Source organism: Megalobrama amblycephala, linkage group LG8 (assembly GCF_018812025.1).
Source record: "Megalobrama amblycephala isolate DHTTF-2021 linkage group LG8, ASM1881202v1, whole genome shotgun sequence".
Lineage (NCBI taxonomy): Eukaryota > Metazoa > Chordata > Actinopteri > Cypriniformes > Xenocyprididae > Megalobrama > Megalobrama amblycephala.
The window spans coordinates 528,626-552,767 of NC_063051.1; the positions used below are offsets into that span (position 1 = coordinate 528,626).

The window sequence follows — 24,142 nt, forward strand, 5'->3', positions numbered from 1 at the left end:
AAAAACATCAGTTTTTAGTACATCGTTGTCGTGTAAACGCACCCTAAATGAAATGAAAAGCAATGTTGGCTTCAGGTTAGGCATTCTGACAGTATATTCATCTTGTCAAGCCATCATAATTAAGTTCACAAAACTGTGACAGCTTGCTTCTTTCATCTAGCCTATATTTTAATGTTTAAATCAAGAACTATAAAATTTCTTAATGCATCCGAGGAATTCTTGCTCTGTCATGCAGCATGAGTTTTCTCCAGTCAAATATATAGTGCTTCTGGCCAAAAGCTGCATCCCACTTTGCCAAAGGACTCTGCAGGCACAAAAACAGGATGACTTGGACATCTGCCACAGCCCGGAAGACTCGACTGCTGCCTCAATAATAATAAATCTAATCATAGAGCCAGTCCGCTACACCCGTTTGACATTCATAAAACCCATGTGACACTCTACAGGACTCTATGTAGGTTATTATTTTGGCCATTTTCTAAAACACCACGTGTTTACTAACAAAAACACAAATATGTAAAGGAATGAATATGATGCAAATGAAATGGACTTCTAGAGCATTGGTTTGGTTTCTTTTTGGATTTACTGAGCTGATTCTGGACATTAACATTGCACTTAGACATTCAAAGCACATGAAATGAAATCTCTGAAATGGCAGAAAGTTATATGTGCTGTGTAACGTGAGGTTTTCAGTCTGTTTTGAGGAAATAGACTGGATTTTGCAATCATGTAGAAAGAATCCCAGGCTCCGCTGCCCAGAGGCCAGACTTTTTTTCATTGATTTTAGATGTTGACGGATTGGACTCCATCAAACCCATTTAATTAGTATTGAGGCACCAGGCTGCAAATGGAGACTAAAGGGGGGTGGGGGCTGACATAATTCGGCTGATCTGTTTAAATATCATACAGCACGGCTAACCGGCAACTTCTAGAATTGCATGGAGAAACTACATGAGTTAGAAGAATCCTATAGGGAGAAAACACAGCACAGTTCATTAGACAGTGACCGTGAGAGACGGTCTGACACTGTAAGATACGGATGCTGTGAACTACTGCTATTATTATGAGCTTCTGGAGTGTGTGGACGGATTGCTCTGTTGGAGAGTGAGTTCTACAGTGCCTCCCATCAGTCTTTAATAATTTACATAGACCACATTAAGTTACATGCTGCTGGAGCGCAGCAGGCTGGAGTCAGAGCAGAGCCAAAGAATTATTGTATTTACTGCAGCCAAGGAGCTTTGAAATATGTGATTCATTTGAATAGTACGCTATCTTCCCGGAAGTAAGCAAAATGGAGGCTGCCATCTTTGCTCGTGAGGCACTTGGTTCTGGGATTGGCTGTTATGTGACTTGAAAATATAGGCTACAGCATACTGTACACAACAATTAAAAAATGAAAACAATGTAAATAATAATAATAATAATAAATTGGCAAGTGGTTATGAATATAACCTTATAAAGCAATATTTCCGAAACTTCGCTATACGCCATGTAGGACATCTGCTGGTTAAAGTTATGTAAATACAGTTACAATATGTTCAGTGACGTTTTAAAAGAGGATAATCATACGTTTTACCAGATAATTGTAATTATCTAGTATGTGTAGCACTTATTTTTTGTAGGCCTACCAGCAATAAAAGTTCTATTTTTATCAATTTAAATAATAAACCTGACTGATTCGTGGTTAAAGGGTTAGTTCACCCAAAAAATGAAAATAATGTCATTTATTACTCACCCTCATGCCGTTCCACACCCACAAGACCTTCGTTAATCTTCAGAACACAAATTAAGATATTTTTTGTTGAAATCCGATGGCTCTGTGAGGCCTGCATAGCCAGCAATGACATTTCCTCTCTCAAGATCCATTAATGTACTAAAAACATATTTAAATCAGTTCATGTGAGTTCAATGGTTCAATATTAATATTATAAAGCGACGAGAATATTTTTGGTGCGCCAAAAAAACAAATAACGACTTATAGTGATGGGCGATTTCAAAACACTGCTTCATGAAGCTTCGGAGCGTTATGAATCAGAGTATCGAATCAGCGGTCCGGAGCGCCAAAGTCACATGATTTCAGCAGTTTGGCGTCATGATTCCCCACGCTGATTCATGAAATGTCATTGCTGTCTGTGCAGGACTCACTGAGCCATCGGATTTCAACAAAAACATCTTAATTTGCGTTCCGAAGATGAACGAAGGTCTTACGGGTGTATGTGGAACGGCATGAGGGTGAGTAATAAATGACAGAATTTTCATTTTTGGGTTAACTAACCCTTTAAAACAATTCAAAACGTTTCTGTAACGTAACTGTATGACGTAACGACTATGCTTAAATTTCATGACATTTCATGGCAAGGTTATGAATCGATTTGAACCGGTAGCCTACCTTTAAAATGAATCGATTCTCTAAAACGAACAAACTATAGGAACTAGCCCATCGTTGTGTTGTGTGAAGGTTGTCAAAACGCTGTCATAATGTTTCGATGTGGGTTTAAGCGCGAATGTCAGTCTTTTAAATGTTAACGGTTATTTTGGCGGCTGATCTATCTGACGAGGATCTGCTGTGGTTTATGGAGCTGTGTTTTTTGTTTTGTTTAATTTCCATTTCAGAACATCAAAATGACGGTAAATGACGCAAAACTTATTATTTGTACTTTTATAATACAATATTTCGGCTGTTTACAACCTGAATGCCATACGTCATCCAAGACTTTCGATCTTGTTTGGTGAAATTCAGGATGTTTATTACCTTAAAGTAGTGTTTTCTACGGAACTTCGTTTTTATAACATAACCTTTAGCCATATTTATTACAAAAAACGTAAAACATTGGACTGTGATTCAGGTCAGTGAAATATTCAGAATGACGGTAACTGGTATTTTTGAACTACCGTTTAATTCGGCTCATAAGAGTCGTTCGTTTCGGGATTCAGGCTACACTGGTCGCGTTTTCGATTCACTAAAAACAACCGACTCATAAGAGTCATTTGTTTTTGTATCGGTCCACACTGGTCGCCTTGTGGAAGGACAGCTCAGTCGACAAAGATTTTTTGCCATTATTTCAGGGTCTTTATTTATTCATATTGAATACAGCAAACTCATATCCACAACTTGGCTAATAATATGTCATTTCTTTGGCCGCTACGTTGAAGATTCATCAGCGAGAGCGCGCAATCCCTAGAGTCTACAGCGTCTTTCGCGCTTCTCTCATCCGCTCGTTGATTGGTTACTGCGCCTCTTTCCCCGCCCCGCCCTCTCGCGTTCTCCTCCCTGTTTCTACTCTCGCTCCATCCTGCCTGATTTTCACAGCTCAGCATTCTCCTTACATGTACTGTAGGTTTTTAAAAGCAGGAGGGGTGGGATGGGTTTCAGAGTGTGTGCAATGAAAAAAATCACCCAATTGGAAAGAGGATGAGTTTTTATTGAGCCGTGATTGAACCAATGACAGCTCAGTGCCGGGAAATACAGCAGCGAAACACCAGGGGCTGTGGTGCTGAGCAACGATTGCAGGGTGTGAGACTGGAAATGTGTGTGTGTACATGAGAGCACCTCTGCATCTGTCCCGATCCGAGCTATTGTGTGTGTGTGTGTATGTGTGTGCGTGTAGAGGAAGACATCAGGGGTGTGTGTGTGTGTCTGCACAGGTCTGATATTTCCAACTAAACCAGAAGAGGATAAACCAAAAGTCTTGATTGTTGTCACTTTTCTTTTTTTTCTAAGCTCTCCAAGTGCCCTGCGCGCTCTGCGAAGTTTCTTTCTTCAGCCCCCCTTCTGCATCACCACCCTCCTCTTGGTGCAGTGAGGATACACACGGTACAGAGGTAAGTACAGTATCCCCCTTTTATGATAAAGCATGCCTTTTATGCATTGAAATGCTTTCTTACAAGGATGTGAGTCTGAATGGAGTCTTTCGGTCATTATAACAAACAAAGAAATCAGTGAATGAAGGCGTACGGCAGAGAGGAGAGAGGAAGATCTCTGTCAGCGAGAGGAACTTTCTCAGCACACAGGAGAGAGTGAGTGCGTAGTGTCCTAGTGCTGCAGTATCACATTACATAATAGTGGCCGATGTGCGTAGAATAGAACTTGAGAGTCTCATCATTTTTACGCACGGCTTGATAACTCAGAGATGCAGTTCTGACACATCACTGCCGGCTCTGTAGACATGCAGCTGTTTGTGCACTTTTAAATGTTTTTTGTGCATTCCCCCCTGATGGGTTTGTCTGCATTCTACATTCTCCAGTGAATTATTTAAGTTCCAGAGTACTTGGCTGATTTGCAGACTATTTAGAGCTGACGTCCAGCAGTGAGCTCGTTACTGGCCGTGCAGCTGCTGATCGTGGCATCTTTTTGCTGATCAAGCTGTTCTGCTGACAATAGGCGCAGATTTACACGTCCTGTCTGCTGGCGAAGGATGTTATAAACTTGATTACCTTTTTTGGGGAAGTGCATCATCTGATTTTACTCATTTAGCGTGCTATATTATGAAGAGTGCTTTCTGTGAAAAATTCAAACCACTGTGTGTTCTGTTCATCCTTGCGTGCACTTTCACATATAGGCGCGTTCCCAAGGCTCAAAGACATCCCGGCAGGGCCGATAACAGGAAAAGGCAATTTAAGAGGTAATCTCATTGATTGCGGTGGCGACCAGGTGAATAGCGCGTTGAAGAAAGAGAAATGCAGAGAGATAGATGACCTGGGCCAAGGCGCTTCAGCTAAGTGCTTCGGGTCAGTCCTTGAGAGCTCCACATAATAAAGGCGCTCGTTTAGATTCAGAGTAGACCTTGCTCTACTCAAAGCAGAGGTGAGACAGAGGAGGCATCGCCGCATTGGACACATTCACACACACACACACACACACACATGCTTGTGTGAGGGTTATGTGTGGAGTCTGTTCATTGAAGTGAAACCATTTCCCCTTCCTGTAATAAATTATGCTCCCGTACTGCTGTACAGGGGCCGGTAATGTTTGAAGTAGAACATTGTCTCTTTTTTTATGTTTTACAGTAATAGATGAGACTTGGGTAATAATGACGCAGTATCAGGACTCATAACTCAACATACTCATAATGCGCCGTTGGTTGGGGACGTTGCATTTGTTTTATGTTGTAGTATTTTTGAAGCCTGCTGATTTTGTTTATCAGTAACAAAACCGAACCCACTATTCTTCTATCTATATCTCTCGCTCTCTGGAGTGCCGTTGGATTTTAACAGAGGATATCTGCTTGATGGCTCATGAAATTGAATGGTCTTTTCCTGCTGTAATCGTGTCTTGCTGAAATTGGGATGCGTTCACATAAAGCGTAAGGGTCTCCCTGTGGTTCTTCTAATCAGAATGGTTGAAATGACCATCGGAAGCATTAAATGCTTTCTTTTCTTTCTTTATAAACTAATATCTTCACTTAAAAGCCACAATAGGATATAGTTATTGCAGCATGGGTCAGCAGGTCGCATAGTCAAAAAATAAATAGTACAGTTATCTATATGCATGTAAACAGCATACATGTCTGAAAATATATAAGCATAGACAGAGGCCCCATATATTGATCGTCAAATGATTTTTTTAAGATTTCTGGCATCGCCTTTTGTCGTTTCGAAATTAAATTTTTGAAATTAAAATACTTCATTGTTAAACAATCAATAATTGACATTTTTGTGCTTTCGTTTTGAGAATTTTGAGAAAATATTGTGTAAAATAGGTATTTTTATTTTTATTTGCTATTCAGTTTACTTTATTTTTATTTTATTTGTTTTATTTCATTATTTTATTGTACTTTATTTTTTATTTTATTTTTCATTTCCCACCCTGTTTTCTATATGAGTAAATATTTTGTAAAATAAGTTTTTTTATTTTATTTTATTTTATTTTATTTTATTTTATTTTTCAACCCCGCGCTCCAGATATCGGGACCAGCCTTTTAAAAGCCTGTATCGGTGGAACACTATATACACAGTGATTTTTTTATTTATATTTCATTTGTTTTATTTAATTTTTTATTTTACTATTTTTTTTTATTTTATTTAATTTTTTATTTTTCATTGCTCACTTTGCTCTCTTTGTGAATTGAGTAAATATTTTGTAAAATAAGTGTTAATATTTTATTTTATTTTATTTTTCCACCCCGCGCTCCAGATATCGGGACCAGCCTTTTAAAAGCCTGTATCGGTGGAACACTATATACACATAATATGTTTGTCATTATAAGGCAGTGATTTTTTATTTATATTTCATTTGTTTTATTTAATTTTTTTATTTTACTATTTTTTTTATTTTATTTAATTTTTTTATTTTTCATTGCTCACTTTGCTCTCTTTGTGAATTGAGTAAATATTTTGTAAAATAAGTGTTAATATTTTATTTTATTTTATTTTTCCACCCTGCGCTCCAGATATCAGGACCAGCCTTTTAAAAGCCTGTATCGGTGGAACACTATATACACATAATATGTTTGTCATTGTAAGGCATTGATTCTCAGACTGTACAATTGCTCAGGTTCAATATTAATCAAACAATTGATCTGTCCTCAGTGAAGCTGTATTGAAGAATTGATGAATGTTTTTCCATGAGCAAGCTGTTTAGATGGATCAAATTTGACCAGAAACTTAGAATCCCTCCTTAACATGCTTTCTTTTTTTATCACTTCCGGTTTTGTGCAGCTGCATTTTAAACTGCGTAGTACAGGTGCGGTAGTATCATGTTCTATCTCTCTCTCTCTCTTTTTATCTATCCATCCGTACTTTATTTTTTTCGCTCCGACGCAGCTTTGATTTAACAGCATCTTCGCTGTCACATCAATCACTCCTCATGTAATGGCTTCATAAAGTCTGAGTGCTCAATGTGGGCACAATGCAGAAATACAATTCCTTGTTTCACAATTCAAGAGCTCAGTCATGCCAGTTGTTTGGCCACTACATATGTTCATTCACAATAACAAAGGGAAGCACTGATGTTTGGGTTTGTTTGATATACTAATGGATGCGATTGTCACTGCAGTGTGTTTAGTGAAAGCCAGACTAATGGTGGGGATTTAATTCATCCCAATGATTCGACTCTTTTGAGATCCGTTCAGTGACAGTTTCTGTAGATTACATTATTACGTCAATAGGTGGAAACCAGTGAGCTCTTTTTGTCAATTAATTTACTATTTTCTTTAATCTAGCTAGTAAAACCCAGTACGGTAGCTAAAATGTTTTAATAATGCCTGTTATTGTCATCAATAATGTTTACACTAGGGCTGAACAATATATTGGAATTTTTCAAAATATCGCAAATGTACATATCACAATATGCATATCGTAATGGCTTTCGATAACTAAATGATTTTAATACTTCAAAAGATTACGAAAAGTCTACTTTTTAGGTCAACGCAGACAACAGAGAGTAGACGGACACATGACTGTTGCGTACATGTGACATATTTAATGTTTTTAGGCGCAATAAGTGAGTACTCACGCACACAGAAAGCCGCCTCTCAGACAGCTTGTGATCCCGAATTCAGTTCTCTTCCGCAGCTTATATGGACAAATACACACAAAATGCTTATCTTGGTGAGTATTCACATAAACACAGTCATTTATGTCTTAAGTGGAGTAAACAGTGTAACAGTATATTGGATCCGTGCAGCTCTTAAAGTGACAGCAGCCTAATAAACCTGCTTCCGTCTGTGTGCTTAATGTTAATCAAACAACAAAAGACAGAGAAAATTACTCACTGCTCTTGACTGAATAACTTTTGAAGATTTAATAAGAATCAGTATATATTTAATTCATACAGTGAAGCCTAAGCTGTGTTTTAGTTTTACATTTGATTATTGAATTTCTGTTGTTAAATAAACGTAATATAGGTTTACACTGACGTTAAAATGACAAAGTTTTTATGTAATGCTACAGTAAAACACTGCTATCACTTTCAGAAGCTGTAGTGATGCTTCTCACAAAAAACGTGAAACGTTATATCGTTTTCAGTTTTTAAATGTAATTTACATTTATTTTACACACTTAAAGCATTACCATATCGCGTATGGAATATCGCATTATTTAACGTGTTATCGCATATCGTTTTTTTCTTTAATTTCGTGCAGCCCTAGTTTACACATTTATAAATTGGGATACATCTTTAATATTGTGTCACTACATGGAAGTGAACGAGAGTGATTTGTTCGCAAGATTTAGTCGTTAGTCGTTCACAAGTGAAATGCCACTACTGCACATGAAAGGTCGCATTTAAGCAGCATTCTTCCCCTGTCCGTCAGGTTACTCAGAACTGATGATAGAGCAGCAATAGAGTTTGACGTGTTCGTGACAGCTCCATAACATAATATTTAGAAAGGACAGCCAAGGTGCTGGGCTGGTAGATTTAGTGCCCTCAGGCTACGAGATGTTACAGCATGCTGACTAAATCAGATGTGGAATGTGTGTGTGTTAGAGGAAGGTGGGAGTGTTAGAGAACAAGAAAGCCGTTTTGCCGTTCTTTGATATTGACCCTTCGCTAAGCTCCGCCCCCCTTGGCTGCTGTTGCTAGCTTTATAGAATTGGAAATTAGAGAACTGTGAACAGCATGATTGTCAGTAAGAAGTGGTCATAAAATGGTCAAAATATTTAAATTTTGCATGGGCTGTGATGAGGTGTGACTCTCTTTACAGAAATTGTTAAATTACACAGTAAAATACTGAATCAGAATGGAAAAGAGAAAAGCTTCATATATATATATATATATATATATATATATATATATATATATATTTTTTTTTTTTTTTTTTTATTGATAATTTCTTTAAAATTTAATTTAGAGCTATCCAAACACAGAACATCCATAGACTTGCATTAGAAAAGAGCAAAATTTTATCTAAAAATCTGGTGGACGACAGGATTGATCAGTTACATTTTGAAGGCGAGACTTCTCTTTTTGATGAAAGTCGTCTCTTTTGATAATGTCATTGTGGTTTTGTCAGTCAAACTGATGGATAGACATTGACCTGTTTTTGTTAGTATAGTCAAAAGTAAAATCTGTTGTAATGGAAGTAACTCCAGGCATTTATCTTTATGCCAATTTGACAATACGCTCTTTTTGTATGTTTGTGCATGATTTAAATTACGTATGCATACTGTATGCATTTATTTGCAATAACATAATTTTACAGCAAAAACCTGTCAGGTGAAGCGGCGGTGCTGTAAAATGAGGCGTGAGCTTTAGGAAATGGTTCGGTGGACGACTGTGGGCCACAGCGCCTCAGGCTAACACATGCAGACTGCTGCACGGCGCACAGCTACTGGTGCAGTGTGTGTCCATCCCCCCGAGACACACACACACACACACACACACGAGTATTGCTCAGAAAGCTCTTCTACACTCCACTGCCAATTCTGACAAAGACAAACGGAGCTGAAGTGTATGTTGCTGAATTACACAGTTTGTTTTGTGTATGTGTGTGTGTGTATGTGTGTGTGTTAGAGAGAGTGAGAGAGAGAGAGAGAGAGAGAGAGAGAGTGTGTTTATCCCTTACAAACAAGTACTGTTGCTGTACTATGGTACAATGACCGTATCAGAGTGTAAAACCATGGTACTTTGATATATGAAGGTAAGAATGATTGCCATATTCTTGCTATTTATGGCTGAATGTCCATGTTGTCACTGTATTGTCACTGTATATGTTAGATGATTTGCATGCATGACAGAAAGCCCATGTATGTTATTTTAGTATTATTTATGGACTATTATAGTATTTATTAGGGATGCACCGATAGGAAAATTTTGGCCGATACGAATAACCGATAATTCTTTATATTTGAAAGCCGATAACTAATATATTTGCCCGATAAATCTAAATCAAAATGTTTCTATAATTTTTGAGAGCCTGATAAAAAAAAAAGTCTCGCCATTAAAAGCCATCTAAGTACACAATTATAATGTTCTCATTATAATTTTATGTAGCCTATATGACAGATTTGTGCTGCACGTGTTGCACTTAACTGTATTTTCCTTTTTAAAGTGATTTCAATAATATTTCAAGCAATTCAAAACCAAATGTGCACATCTGAAATGTCTCAGTTGAAGAAAATAATCCAGTATTTATCGGCTTTAATAAATCGGCCAAATTTTCTTATTGGGCCGATAACGATAACATTAAAAATGAATATATATCGGCCGATACGGATATTGTGACCGTTATATAGTGCATTATTAATATTTTGAATTAGTGTTTATTTTTTATATTTTCACTTTTCATTTTAATTTTAGTTTATGTTTTAGTAATTTTGTTATGTGCTTTTGTCATTTTTATTAGTTTTTGTTTTTTAAATATTATTTGAATATTTAAATATTTCTATTTAGGTTTAATTTTTTTTTTTGTTTTACTAATTTTAGTACATAAACTTATTGTATTTCAAGTTTTTTTATGTTTAAGTTTTTCATATGTATATTTTATTTTTCAGTTTTAATAGTTTTAATTTCAGTTAACAATAACAACATTTTTGGGACATGTAAACATGCATAAATTCAATCACTTTATGTAGAGTTCATGCAAACATTACGTTCTTTAATATTCATGGTTTTATTCTGAATTGTGAATGGTGTGAACGTGACTAAAGCACATCCAACCATCCAAACAGTTCAGATCGTAGCACAAGCTGATCAATGCAAGCGCAGCTATTCAATGCAGTCCCCAGAGAGCTGTGAACGTCTCTGATAGATGAGTTATATTGTGCATGCATGTCACACCGAACTCCTCAACATGCTAGTTGAACCACTAATGGAAAAACTTCAGTAACGTAATTAAGCTCACATCAGATGTGAAGCCAGAACTCTTTGCATAATAAGTGAGGGTCTTATCCTGGGATGAACAGTATGTTGCACTTAATTAAAAACACTTTGTTATTCTCATTTCCTACTGCAGTTCCTACTGCAGCTTTATGCATTTTTCAGTGCTTAAACGATTATGATATGAAATAGTACCGTATAATTGCATAAGCATACATTTGTTAAAGTATGTGTGTGTGTCTTTTGTAGTTCCTGCATTTCATTTTCATGATATGCAAGTTGGATTCACAATCAAAAATATTTAAATGTTACAACCTACATGCACCGTGGAAAGTGGCTCAGGTTTAGCACTGCATGTCGATTCGGCGTCCTCTTTTATGTCGGCTCATTAATGAATGATCGATGATCCGTACTACGGCATGATCAAATTACCAGCCAGAACCACAGGCTGATAAAACATCATGCTGAAGAGAAGGAGTTCATATATTCTGATGCTGTAATAGACCAATTATACTGCTCTACTGCCCCCTCCTGGTGCTCTGTCATCAGGGAGCTATAATAGCAGTGTGGCCTTGACATGATAGAACTTGTCATTTTCTTCGACGTTGTCATGCTTCTGGCTTTTGTAAAGGAACAGCTGATTTAAGGTCAGTTGTTTAGAGGATTTCGCAATGCACTTGAAGACTACAAGAAGTTCCACAAGGGTGAAATAATCCCACATACTTACATTGAAGGAGGGAACTGAGCCATATCTAGAAACCAGAATAGAGACTTGAGGGTTAAGGACTCTTTGATTTTGACCTGTAAACAACCACTCAGCAACAGTATAGCAATGCATTTTTATCAGAAATCTACCATCAAGGCAGCATCCTATCCAGTTTGTTGTATACAAATGCAGGAGACTTGTATTATGAAGCACTGCAGGTTTATTTGGCGCTAAAGATAGAGCGCACAAATGCCAGGTGATTAGTCAGTGTGCTTGTTTTTCAGTGGGTCGGACATTTTCTGGGGTACTCGCTCACACTGACCTAGATTTGGATCATCTCTGTATCCGGTTTGGGCAAGGGAAAATATAGCTCTTTCTGTCGCCCACCTTACTGAACTCTGCCAGCCTATTAAACTATTTTAGGTGAGGATCTGTGTGTCTGTGTACATGGCTGCGTCCGAAATAGCATATACTCTCTTGAGTAGTTAATTATTTTGAATAAGTAATTACTTTGTGCTGCTAAAACAGTATGTTCTATATAGTATGAATATAATCCGGACGTACTACATCGCCATGTTGCCCTTATCATGTGACCTACCAGCATCAGTTACATCACTTCACCGCCATTCACAAATCCTCCCCCTCATGGGATAGTAAAGTGTCCATCATATGCACACTTCAGAGTCTCGTCAGAAGAAGTAGGTCATCTGGGCACTTTTTTACTTACTCTTTTATGAGTACTGTGAATTCGAACATTCTTCTTTTGTCACATACTGTTTTTTGCTTACTATATAGTAGGGAAGTATGCGATTTCGGATGCAGCCCAACCCAATGTGCATACTATCCGCCCTAAATAGTATTGAATATTACTAATGTCACATACTATTTAGGATGGATACACATTGAGACTGTCACTCATCAGGTCACGTCTGGACCCCAAAGGGTCAGTGTTTGTAACGCCCGATCAGAAGTGTCTGTTACGTCTTCATGATGTAGTTTATCACATAAATACAGTCATAATTAATACATGTATTATAATAATAAAAGTAATGAATGTTTACCGCTGGACAACATAATCAGTTTTGAATACAAAATATTTGATCTTATAATATGAAGTATTATTTTAGTGTTATTTATTATAGTATTTATACTATTGTAGTATTTATTATTATTATTTTAAATTACTTTTTATTTTTATGTTTTCAGGTTTCACTTTGATTTTAGTTTAGTTGAATTTTAGTCATTTTTAATGTGCTTACGTAATTTATTATTTTATTATACATCTCTATGTAGCTTAAATTTATTTTATGTCATTGTTTTAATAATTTTAGTATTTCACCTTAAAGGTGCTATAGAGGATGTTTTGTTTTATACATTTTTGCAATATTACTTGAAACTGTCTTTACTAACTGATAAAAGACTATTTATTAGGTGCACTGAAAGGAATAATATCAATATGCATCATCTGTGCATGAGGTAGGGCCTTAAAAACATCAGCCAATCGTTTGTGTGATCATCGCATAAACGATTGGCCCTCTGGCTTGTCAATCACTGCCATGACATTCCTTGTGAGAGACATGCGTGCTCCAGTAACTTTCCACACTCCACAGGCGCCGCATGCAATGTTTTTGTCAGGAGTAACAACTGCAGATTATGAGTTACCTGCCGTGAGTCCGACATAATGAATCCACTAACACGACAAACACTCGTGTTCCAATACTCGTGCACGAGTTTTGGGAGGCGTTCCCTCAAAATGAGCTGTGAAGGAGGGGGGTTGTTCTTACGCATGCGCTCATTTCAAAAACTCACTAACAGGTTTCTCAGTCGTCGAAAACATCCTCTATAGTACCTTTAAACTTCAGCTTCTTTTCATGGAAACATTTATAATTTTCGTTTGTTTATTATTAGGTTTATATTTCGAAGGTTTACTCTATGTATCTAATATTTATATTTCATTTATGCTTTAAAAAACATTTTTTGAACGTATTTAGAAAAGGATCATCATATTATACACATTACATATTTTATGTGAATTAATAAATAGTGAAATTGCACCTCTGTCACTGTATCTCTCACACTTTTCATGCGCAGGTCAAAGCGGCACACGGCACTGTTGAAGCCCTGACGCGAGTCATGTGAAAGGCCTTTAGAGAGTGTAGATGTGGGCCAGAGTTTCTGACTGCCCTAATTTGTTCGACCTTCGCGGGGGAGAGAAAGGCACTGCGGAGGAGAGAACTTGTTAAAGAGACCCGCTCCCTCACTGTGAGGCCGTGACTCCCTCCGCAGGCGCTCATCGTCTCTCCGTTCGCTCTCTATCTGAATGTAGCTGCCAAAGCAGCTGAAATGAGTGTAGTTTCTGTGTAGCACTGCAGCTAATTTGCTCTTATGGCTTTACTAAGGACTGCTGACTCACTTGTTCACAGTATGTGCTGAAAAGCTTAACGAGTGCCTGTTATACTTAAGGGGTTTCCTGTTCATAAACAGATACACTTGCTGCTGTCAACTGTATCAGCTGTATTTTTTTCAGTATTTAAATTCTTCTATCCCAGTTGAAAGTGCAGAGATATCTATAAGTAATCTGTTTTACAAATATGTCATTGATTTGAACCAAATAAGTGTGTCTTTCACCTCTGATAGTGATCGCCATTCAAAAGTAGCCATGTATTACGCAACATATAAATCTATAAAATTAACATAAATATTGTGAAGTAATTCATTTGAATTACCTTAATTTGGAAGATTTTCTCAGCAAACATTGATATATGCAATCAGTTGTGCTTTAATAATTTGATTAATTATTTGGCATATCATGCAATTAAATCAACTGATTTTTTTGATTAGATTATATTTATTTTATAGATTTAATTTATTAATTGATTATGAATCCTAATATGTATCTTGTCTTAAAAACTAATTGATTATAGCTTGCATGTCCAGTCCTGAGTTTTTTGCTTGCTATCTGCCCACATCTAGGCCTATCTATGATCAGGGTGAACCTTACCTTTTGTACTTTTCCACCAGCATGCCAAATTTTGACAAGGGCATCAGTGATATCAGGTTTACACTGCCACTGCAATGTGTTGGAAATGCAGCAGTGAGTTCAAATTGCCTGTGCTGCAGTCGTCAGTTCGGTTTGAATTGGATCGGAGCTGACAGGAGACAATGGTGGTGAAACGCCCTGAAAATGACAAGTCAGATAAGAGGGAAAATTGCTGGAAATGACCCCATAAATTTTGATGGCCGCATCAATAATTTTCATCCTCTGAAAGGAGACCGTTGTCTTTACGTCTCCAATGAGAAATTAAGACACAATAACTTGTGATTTTACTGTGGATGTGGAACCCTTGTGAACGTGATATATGTATTTGATTTGTTTCTTAAAGAGATAGTTCACCCAAAAATTACAATTCTATCATTCCATCACACTGTAGAACACACATTCTTCTGTAGAACACAAAAGTAGATATTCTGAAAACTATCATGTGTTATTTTAGTATTATTTATGTACTATTATAATATTTATTAATATTTTGAATTAGCTTTTAGTTAGCTTTTAGCGCATAGTGGTGGCAGAAGAACAGCGGTAACAAGTTGAAGAAAATGGGTAAAATGCACAGAATAAGAGAAAAAAATGATTTGTTGTGCCTTTGGATGTCAGAATCAGAATGCAAAAAAATTATTTTTATAGAATACCATTGTTGAAGACGCCCTTTGAAGCGAAACGCAGACGTTTACGTTGCAAGTCACAGACTGATGAAACCTGCAATGATTAGTCAACTTTTAAAGCGTGAATTAGATGTAAACAGTAAGTCTACATAATTTTCACATATGCAGTTCATAGGAGACATACAGCATGAAATAATATTTAAACCTATAACATTTTATATAGATAACTTTTAAACATATAATATTGTTTATCTCACAATTCTGACTTTTTTTCTTGCATTTGCATGTTTTTATATCCCACTTCGGACTTTATAACTTGCAATTGTGAGTTTATATCGCAATTCTGAGGGGGAAAAAAGTCAGAATTGCAGGATATAAACTCACAATTCTAAGGAAAAAAGACAAAATAATGAGTATATCTCACAATTCTGTTTTTCCTTCTAAGAATTGTGAGATATAAACTCAAAATTAACTTTTTTTTAAATTCTTTTATTCCGTGTCTTTCACAGTCTGCTTTTGCAGAACTGTCATTTTCTGCCGCCAGGTAGGCTCCGCCCACAAAAAAACCCATAATCGCTGTTTGCAAACACAAAATTGGTCTATAGCCCCTTTAAATGTGATGCTACCCTGACTTAGGACTATTCCACAGAAGAAGGAAAGTCAAAAGGGGTGGAGCAAATAATGACAGAATTTTCATTATTGTCTGTACTGTCCCTTTAAATTTCAGCCTCACTGTGATGCTATCAAATGCAAATTCAATGCTGGCCCAAAAGTTGTTTTTCAGAGAGAATGACGCACAAGTTACCTTTTCCCAAAGGCGTATCTGTTTCTTTCAGTGGGTCTGCAGTCTTCTTGGAAATGGATTTCGTTATCAATCAAAATAACGGCACAGTGGGTCTGCAACAACAACTGGCCAGACGTGTTTTGAGTGTTCATGAACAGATTCAATCTGAGATGCTTTCATTTATGCAATCATTTATGGCAAAAATGATTGTTTACTATAGGATTTTTTTGACTTAGGCCAGTATGTAACCACCTAGCAATCATCTAGCATTGCCCTGCCTTAAAGTAACAATCACAAAAAATGACAGCCCTTGTAAAAATCAGAAAAGACTGCTGACCTGTTTGCACCTTCTTGTTCATGGACCTTGGCAAAATGAACTTTACATATTGTAGTTTGTATGTATTATTTGATTAGAGCCTCAGTGTGTTACGTTTTACAGCATTACATCAGAATTACCTGAAAGTAGCAGAGTTTCTCAGCTAGGCTTAACTGATTTCTCATTTTGTATACAGATTTGCATGACACACTCTGTTGGATGTTGAAATTGCAGTTCAACATTTGCATATGAGTTTTGACTGGTTGTAATGCTCAAATTCTACAATAGCTTGTCTTTGTACAGCTCTTTGTTTAACAAAATGTAATAATATAATAAGGGGAAAAGCTCTAAAATCTTCTGTATTAATGTATAGAATTGGGCAATGGAAGATAGTTCTGCAAGTTGAAAAGGTTTAAAAGGCTCTTTTCATAATACAAGTCATTTGAAAGCAGCTTCACAGATAAGTGTGCTTTAATGTCACTGTGAACAGGTGAAAAGTGCCAAAGATGGAGGAAGAAACCAGACTCTTTATATGATGTTCGAAAGTTTGTAAAATGCATAAAAGTGGGACATTCTCATTTAATTAAGAGGATGCTTGCATCAGACAAAGTATTTATAAAAAGGATGCTTATCAGTGACATGCGCCATAGTTTGATATTTCCTAATTTGCTCTGTAATGCATCTTTAGGCTGGAGAGTAATTGAAACAGAAAGCCCCATTATTGATCATGTGGTTAATTAGACCAAATGGGCTCAGGCCAATCTGTCCGGTCGCATTTTGATGAAGAGTGTGTAATGATTACACTGAGAAGTGAAAGCGTTTGAGCTCTGACATAACATCCACCCTATAATCAAAAGAAAGAATAATAAATTATATTTTGCTTAAAGATGTTACATACATAATGTTATATATAAAGTGACCCAAAGTGATGTCCGGAAAATTGACATCTTCACCCTTTATTCAAATATTATTCAAAATTTAAGATTTTGTAAGCGTATTGCATAGTTGTGGACATCATTTTTGGCCAGGCTGTCAAACAACAAAATTATGAACACATACAAAAACAAGAGAGAAAGAACAAAATATTAATAATTGATTATTATCAATATATGCTTTTTCTTGTAAGCTTTTTGTTTTTTCTATGCATTTTTTTTAATGCATAAAATAAAACATGTAGCTGTTTGCCTTTTTTGGTAAATAATTTTGTGAGATAAATACCTTAAACAAGTTTTGTGTTTTGTTCTTCCCTCATATTTAAAATATTAAAATAATATATAATATATAAAATATTTTCCTCATATTTTGATGGTTTAGTCAAACTTTTACGGTCATTTAAATACATTTTTATAATTATTAATGATTAAATAAATGTTTAAATAGGTATAAATAGATTTATTTATTTAAAGTGAAGTGATACCTTATCATTTATATGAGATTCAATCAGTCATTTAACTACAAATATATTAAGTTTAAGTGTTAGTTCACCCGAAATGAAATTTCTGTCATTAATTACCCACCCTCATGTCGTTCCAAACCCGTAAGACCTTCGTTCATCAACATAAATTAAGAATATGCTGTGTCATGCTGACGCAAGAGCCATCCAAGTATGAGTCGGCGTTCTGACGTAGATCCTAGAAGCGCTGAGTGTAAACAGTGTAGGAGAATGACACAAGAAGATATTGTTAAATAAAGTCATTATTTTTGTTTTGGCACACAAAAAGTATTCTTATCGTTTAATAACATTAAGGTTAAACCACTGCAGTCACGTTGACTGTTTTAACAATGTCTTTAATACCTTTCTGGACTTTGAATGTGGTAATTTCGTTACTTTCTATGGGAGATAAAAAAAAAATCTCTCATATTTCATCAAAAACATCTTAATTTGTGTTCCCAAGATGAACGAAGGTCTTACGGGTGTGGAACGACATGAGGATGAGTAATTAATGACAGAAATTTAATTGTTAGGTGAACTAACCCTTTAACCTTGCCATGAAACAGGACAATCCTGTGGCTAAATATCAAATTGAATGAAAGCTTATTGATGAAAGCTAATTGCTTTGATTAAGAAACAATGCCTGTGTCCTGGTGCATCGTGATAGATGCTAAAGCAGGGTATTCTCTCGATAAAAGCAGCACTCCAGCGGCTGAGAATGAATGAAGCTCTTCAGCCTTTCATACGAATTCAATTACCGTTCAGAGTAATATAAATGTCATCCAAACCTTCTCATGCTGACTCATAATGGAAATTTGCACTTGCACTGCATTTGACATGGTTTTTGACATCCATTTCCCCCTTATTTTAGAGGGCATGTGATGCTACTGTTGTACAAGCACACCATATTGAACTTGAAGCGTGAAATTGAATGTAATTCAAATATTTGAAATATTTGAAAATTGAAATTAGTGTTAATTAGGTCCTGACCTTAGATATTGTGGCAGATCTGTGCTTGATTTTGAAGTAATGGTTGTTAAATTCAATAGGACACCACTTTGAAGGCTTTCAGTTTTGAACACAAATACCTGAATGACCATTTTGTTTCTTTATACGTCATATTCTATCTATATGCAAGATAGATGATGTTTCAATAGGAAATATACATAATCTGTGCTTTTCTAGTGATATTATAAAGGGTTGTTTAGATGTTTTTTCCTGGAAAACAAGTCAAAAAGTACTGATTAGTAAGTAAAAAAAATTTGCAGCGTATACTGACAGAAGTCAGTGATATTAGGGAGGGACATCAAACATTTAATGCAATGCATTGTGACGCAACACCTGACAGACTAATGCTTACCTAGCTGACTGTGTTAATGAACCGTGTGTGTGTGTGAGAGAGAAAACCTGGTGGGTGAATCACTCCGCTCAATGCGCCCTCTAGCTTTATGTTTCTGGATAAACCTCTGCATTGCAGCATTACTTGCAGAAGCTGAGTGATATACACACACACACGCACAGAGAGAGAGAGAGAGAGAGAGAGAGAGAGAGAGAGAGAGAGAGAGTAAAACCTGGTCTAAGTCACATCAGAGAGAAGCCCCTACTCTACTAAAGTTGTTTGGCGTTCAGTTAAAAATGCCATTTTTAATGTTAATGAAGGTTTTAAACAGGATGTAGAACTATCGTAAGTTAAATTAAATTGCTGCAGGTTTCTCTTTTAATAATACATTTTATTTTTGTACATTTGTGTACACTTCACTGTATATAGTAGATTTTTATATTTAATAACTTTATTTAAATATATAATATTTATATGTAATAAATTAACTTTCATTTTATGATGGAAGAATACTTAATTTGTATTTTTATAATTTTAATATATTTTATTTGATCTATTTTAATAATTTATTTATATAATTTTAATTTTATTTAATATTTATAATTCATATTTATTTTACTTGAAAACAGTGTTGTGGACATTATGTGGAAAATAGTTTGATAGCTGTGTTAATGTTTATTTTTAGGGATGCACGATATATCGGCCACCATATCGGTATCGGCCAATATATGTTCATTTCTAATGTTATCGTTATCGGCCCGATAAGAAAATTTGGCTGATATATTAAAGCTGATAAGTAATGAATTACAGACACTTCAGATGTGCACTGTTTGCCATGATGGTTTTGAATTGCTTGAAATATGATTCAAATCACTTCAAAAAGGTGCAGCACAAATCTGTCCGATAAACTACATAAAATTATAATGAGAACATTATAATTGTGTGCTTGGACATGGCTTTTAATGTTTTTGTAATCAGGCTTTCAAAAAGTATATAAAAATTTGGATTTAGATTTATCTGCCATTATATCGGTTATTGGCTTTAAAATAAAAAGAATTATCGGTTATCGGTATCGGCCAAAATGGTCATATTGGTGCATCCCTATTTTTGTTTTTGTTTTTAGAAGTGTGCAGTGTGTAAATCAATGTAATCTACATACCAGGGAATAAATAGGCTTAATTAATCAAAATAAATGATTCATTATTTACTTTTGTTTTTGTTGTGATTGACAATTGAAGTTCCTCTTGTCTGACTGTGTACTGAATTTCATTGAATTGTAATTCAGTAAAAAAATTCCTCTTCCTGTCATCATTTCACATTCTAATTCAACATCCTCTGCTTTAGGCAAGTAAACCTCCTTAACCTTCATGTCAGGCTGTTTGTTTTATACTCCTGCACAGTCACTGTCTTACAACAGTAGCAGTTTAAGGTCTTGTTCGAGTCAGAATGAAATATTCAAATCATTTTCTAGGCTGAGTGAACTTGTGTTTTTTTTATATAATTATCTATGGGCATCTGCTTGCATGCTGGTTTGTGAGTGTGTGAATAGTCTTCAGGAAGATCAATAATTCAGTGGCCGTCCCAGCTACTTTCTCTGTGACTTCTTCTCCCCATGCATCTTTATATATGTGCTACACTGCACCCCACCAAATTTGATCCAACTCGTATTAGTACAAACAATTCTAGCCACAGATTGTTGACTTCTGAAATGTGAATGAGAAAATGAGAATGCTAACAGATAGCTCTCTCTAAGTATATTAGTTTTCTCTACTGATTCTTTTACTGTTGACAATCTATGCAAGTTAGTTAAAGTCAGCATTTTCATAGCTTGCTACCCGGATAACAACACATCAGTTTAATGACACAGGTATTTAAAGGAAACTCTGTAGCCCTCATGAGTACTGAGGTTTGTTGTCACTATATTAACACAACAAAACACATTAAATATGTAAAACAGGACTGTGCCCTTGTAAAGCATTGCTGTCTGCACGCTTAGCACGAGATACTACATATGCAACATCTGTCTAAAAACCAAAATATAGTACACAACTAACTATATAGAATACATTCCTGGTAGCTTTGCTGCATGATACTATCATATATATCCTGTGGGCCTGAAGTAATACTAAATGTTTTATTAGTAGTGCTGGTATGCAAGCATCACTTTTATTACTGATCATACTTAAGGGTTATGGATTTGAACAAACCCCTAACATAAACTATTACAGTTTTGTTGGTTGGTATCATTTGTGCTACAGTATAAATGTCATTAGATTCACAGTTGCCTCTTTTTTTGTGTGTATTTTATGAAATGCTGGTAGAAATTGTTCAGTACTGTTCAAATTTGGTTTTCATGGTAGGATTTGATGCCTGAACCAGAAAATTCATCGCCTAAAGGCTTCTGAACTAAACAAATTATATTGATTAATCCAGCTGAACTGAATGTAATTGCCTTTGTGAGCATGATGGATGAAAAGCATATTGTTTCCGCTTTCTTTATGAGGAATTTTGTGCTAAAATATTTTTACATTTTGTGCACACTCACACTCAAAAACAGATTAATTTTGACCTTTACTTAACATGAGTTTTGTTTTTTGTACTAATGTAATATAATGCAATAGTTAATAGGGATGTGCAACAGCGATCGAGTACTCGACCATGACAGCGACAATAGATCATGTAAGCGATGATCGAAATGTTTTTTTTTTCTCCTGATTGGTTATAGCAGCACTCTGATTGTTTAGCTTTCCACAGCATGCATCAAAAGACATGAGAGAGAATGTCTGGCTTCACTTTGACAAGATAGATGAAAATACAGTTCAATGCAAGCTGTGCAGCACCATGTTTTTATCTTGTGCTGAAAATATCCTTTAATTTCTTTTCATAATTAATTTAGCAATAATCATCAGTGATTTTCATACTGTAAAATAACATTTTGGTTGATCAGAAAGTGCAAAATGAATCCAAAATATTGCTGAAATATTAGAATAAATTAAAAAAAATGACAATAGTGACACTTTTTAAAGCACAATCGGAGTTACACTTTCAGTCAAGTTCACGTTTGCAAACCTTTTGCAGATGAAAGTTGTAATAGCTACATCTGATTAATCTAATACAGGATGCGTTGGTCGGGATATCAACATTTATTAACATGCTGCTGAATACGCTGCATATCACATGCTCAAATGCAATGCCCGATATTGACTGAGTTATTTGAGATGGTCATATTGCTTTTAGATGTTTCTTTAAAAAAATAAAAATACTGATGTTATAATAATGCAGCAGTGCTTTTTTCGTCATATTTGTTCAATTTGCATGGCTTTGAAAATGCGCAGATGATTTATGGAATCACTTAATAATGTAGATGAAAATAAAGCACAGATCTGCCATAAACGTAGCATTATAATGAGAACTTTATAGAAATCTACAGTAAATTCTGTCGTTGCCCGTGTTTTCATCAAAGCTCTCTCGCACTCTTTCTCTCTCACTCTCGCTATAGCGCGTAACTTAAAGGATTAGTTCACTCTTTTTATAATTTTTTATACATTTTAACCATAAATGCTCATCTTGAACTAGCTCTCTTCTTCTTCTTCTCTATTAGAATTCCGGCAGTGTAGACACTGCCAAGTGTATTACTGCCCTCCACAGGTCAAAGTTTGAACTAAATTGTCATATACAATATGCTAGTGCAAGTATATAACAATTAGTTAAACTTTGACCTGTGGAGGGCAGTAATACACTTAGCAGTGTCTACACTGCCGGAATTCTGCAATGAAACTGTAATTTTGACCTTAAATCGTAATCCCCCCCCCCGAGTTCTCGATTACTCGTTTTTGAAACCTATCAATGATCAAAATGAAAAATTGCCAAAAATGCCCATCTCTAATAGTTAACATTAATTTAATATGTAAATTGTTTGCAGTATTAATATATATTTAATTAATATGCATGATAATAATTTCAACACTCATTATTCAAGTCTTATAACACTTGTTCTCAGCTCTGTTGAGTGCATTTCACCATATTTAAATCTATTCCATAGAATTCTAAACAATTCAGAATATTGGGAAAATTCTGCAGATTCTATCTGAGATTGGTAATGTGTAATATTTAAATAAGATTTGCTGCAGTTTCACCTCATTCAGACTGTCAGTCCAAATCCAATTTTTGTGCATATCCGATTGGATTTGGAATCCGATCATATTCAGCAAATGCAATTTTTACACATTCATTTTGAGCTACATTCATATTGTCACACTTTCATTGTTTGGTTTTCATTTTCAAGGACTCTTAGTTCACTTATGGTTTCCTGTTTCCTGTGTTCTCATTTTCCCACCACTAGTTTGTCATATTTGATTTAACAATCACACCTGTTTGAATTCTGTTCATTATCACTGTGTATTTAAGTCCCTCATTTTGGTTCATTCAGTTGTCTGGTATTGTTGGTGGAACGTGCTGTGTTTCATAGACTCTCACTTTTGATTGTACCTGAGTGTGTTTTATAAATTTAACTTTGATTTTCATTCTGAATCTTCTTCGTCTTCATTGGAGCCGAGAATGTTACACATATGTGGCTTGAAATCCTATTCAAAGGATGTATTTCAAGTGCCAAACAAGCAGAACATTACAATAGCCTATAAATGGAGATGTATTTTGAGAGCTGTGGAGACAACAGCACTGAGTAAAGTCGCACATACCAGCCTCCTATATTTCTGCCTTTTCCTCACAATATGTAGCCACAATGTTGGACTACTGTAATGTTGTAATGTTGTAAATAAGACAACATCTCTATGGCAAACCCCTCCACATATCTGCTGTTCTTGTTGGTTTTGGCGCAATGCAATGTCATTGCCATGGAAATTAATGCAGATATTCCAGAAAACGAAATAGTGGCACACAAATCAGATCTGAACAGTTGCGATACAAAGTGTGGATCGTCAATAATTAAAATCAGATTCCAATTGGATACACAAAAAAATCAGATTTGGACTGACAGTGTGAACATATCCTTTGTTTGTCTCCTAAGTAGTCTTGCCATAATTAGGAAATGTCCCATTCAGCATGACAGACTTCATTTCAGTCATTCTTCCCCAGCTCGTGCCTGATTGGACCAGTAATGCATACATCACACAAACGCTCCAGC

The 24,142-nt window shown here is 35.7% G+C and overlaps 1 protein-coding gene across 6 annotated transcripts in view; it reads left to right on the forward strand.

The window, feature by feature from the left end:
- The first annotated feature begins 2,492 nt into the window (after positions 1-2,492).
- LOC125273338 (synaptotagmin-2) overlaps positions 2,493-24,142 on the forward strand; it is a 51,832-nt gene continuing 30,182 nt past the window's right edge. For 2 of the 6 annotated variants that reach the window (XM_048198573.1, XM_048198581.1), the window contains exon 1: positions 3,536-3,822. The gene's annotated coding sequence lies outside the window, so the exon portion shown is untranslated. The other 4 variants (XM_048198574.1, XM_048198575.1, XM_048198576.1 and 1 more) reach the window with 4 other exon arrangements.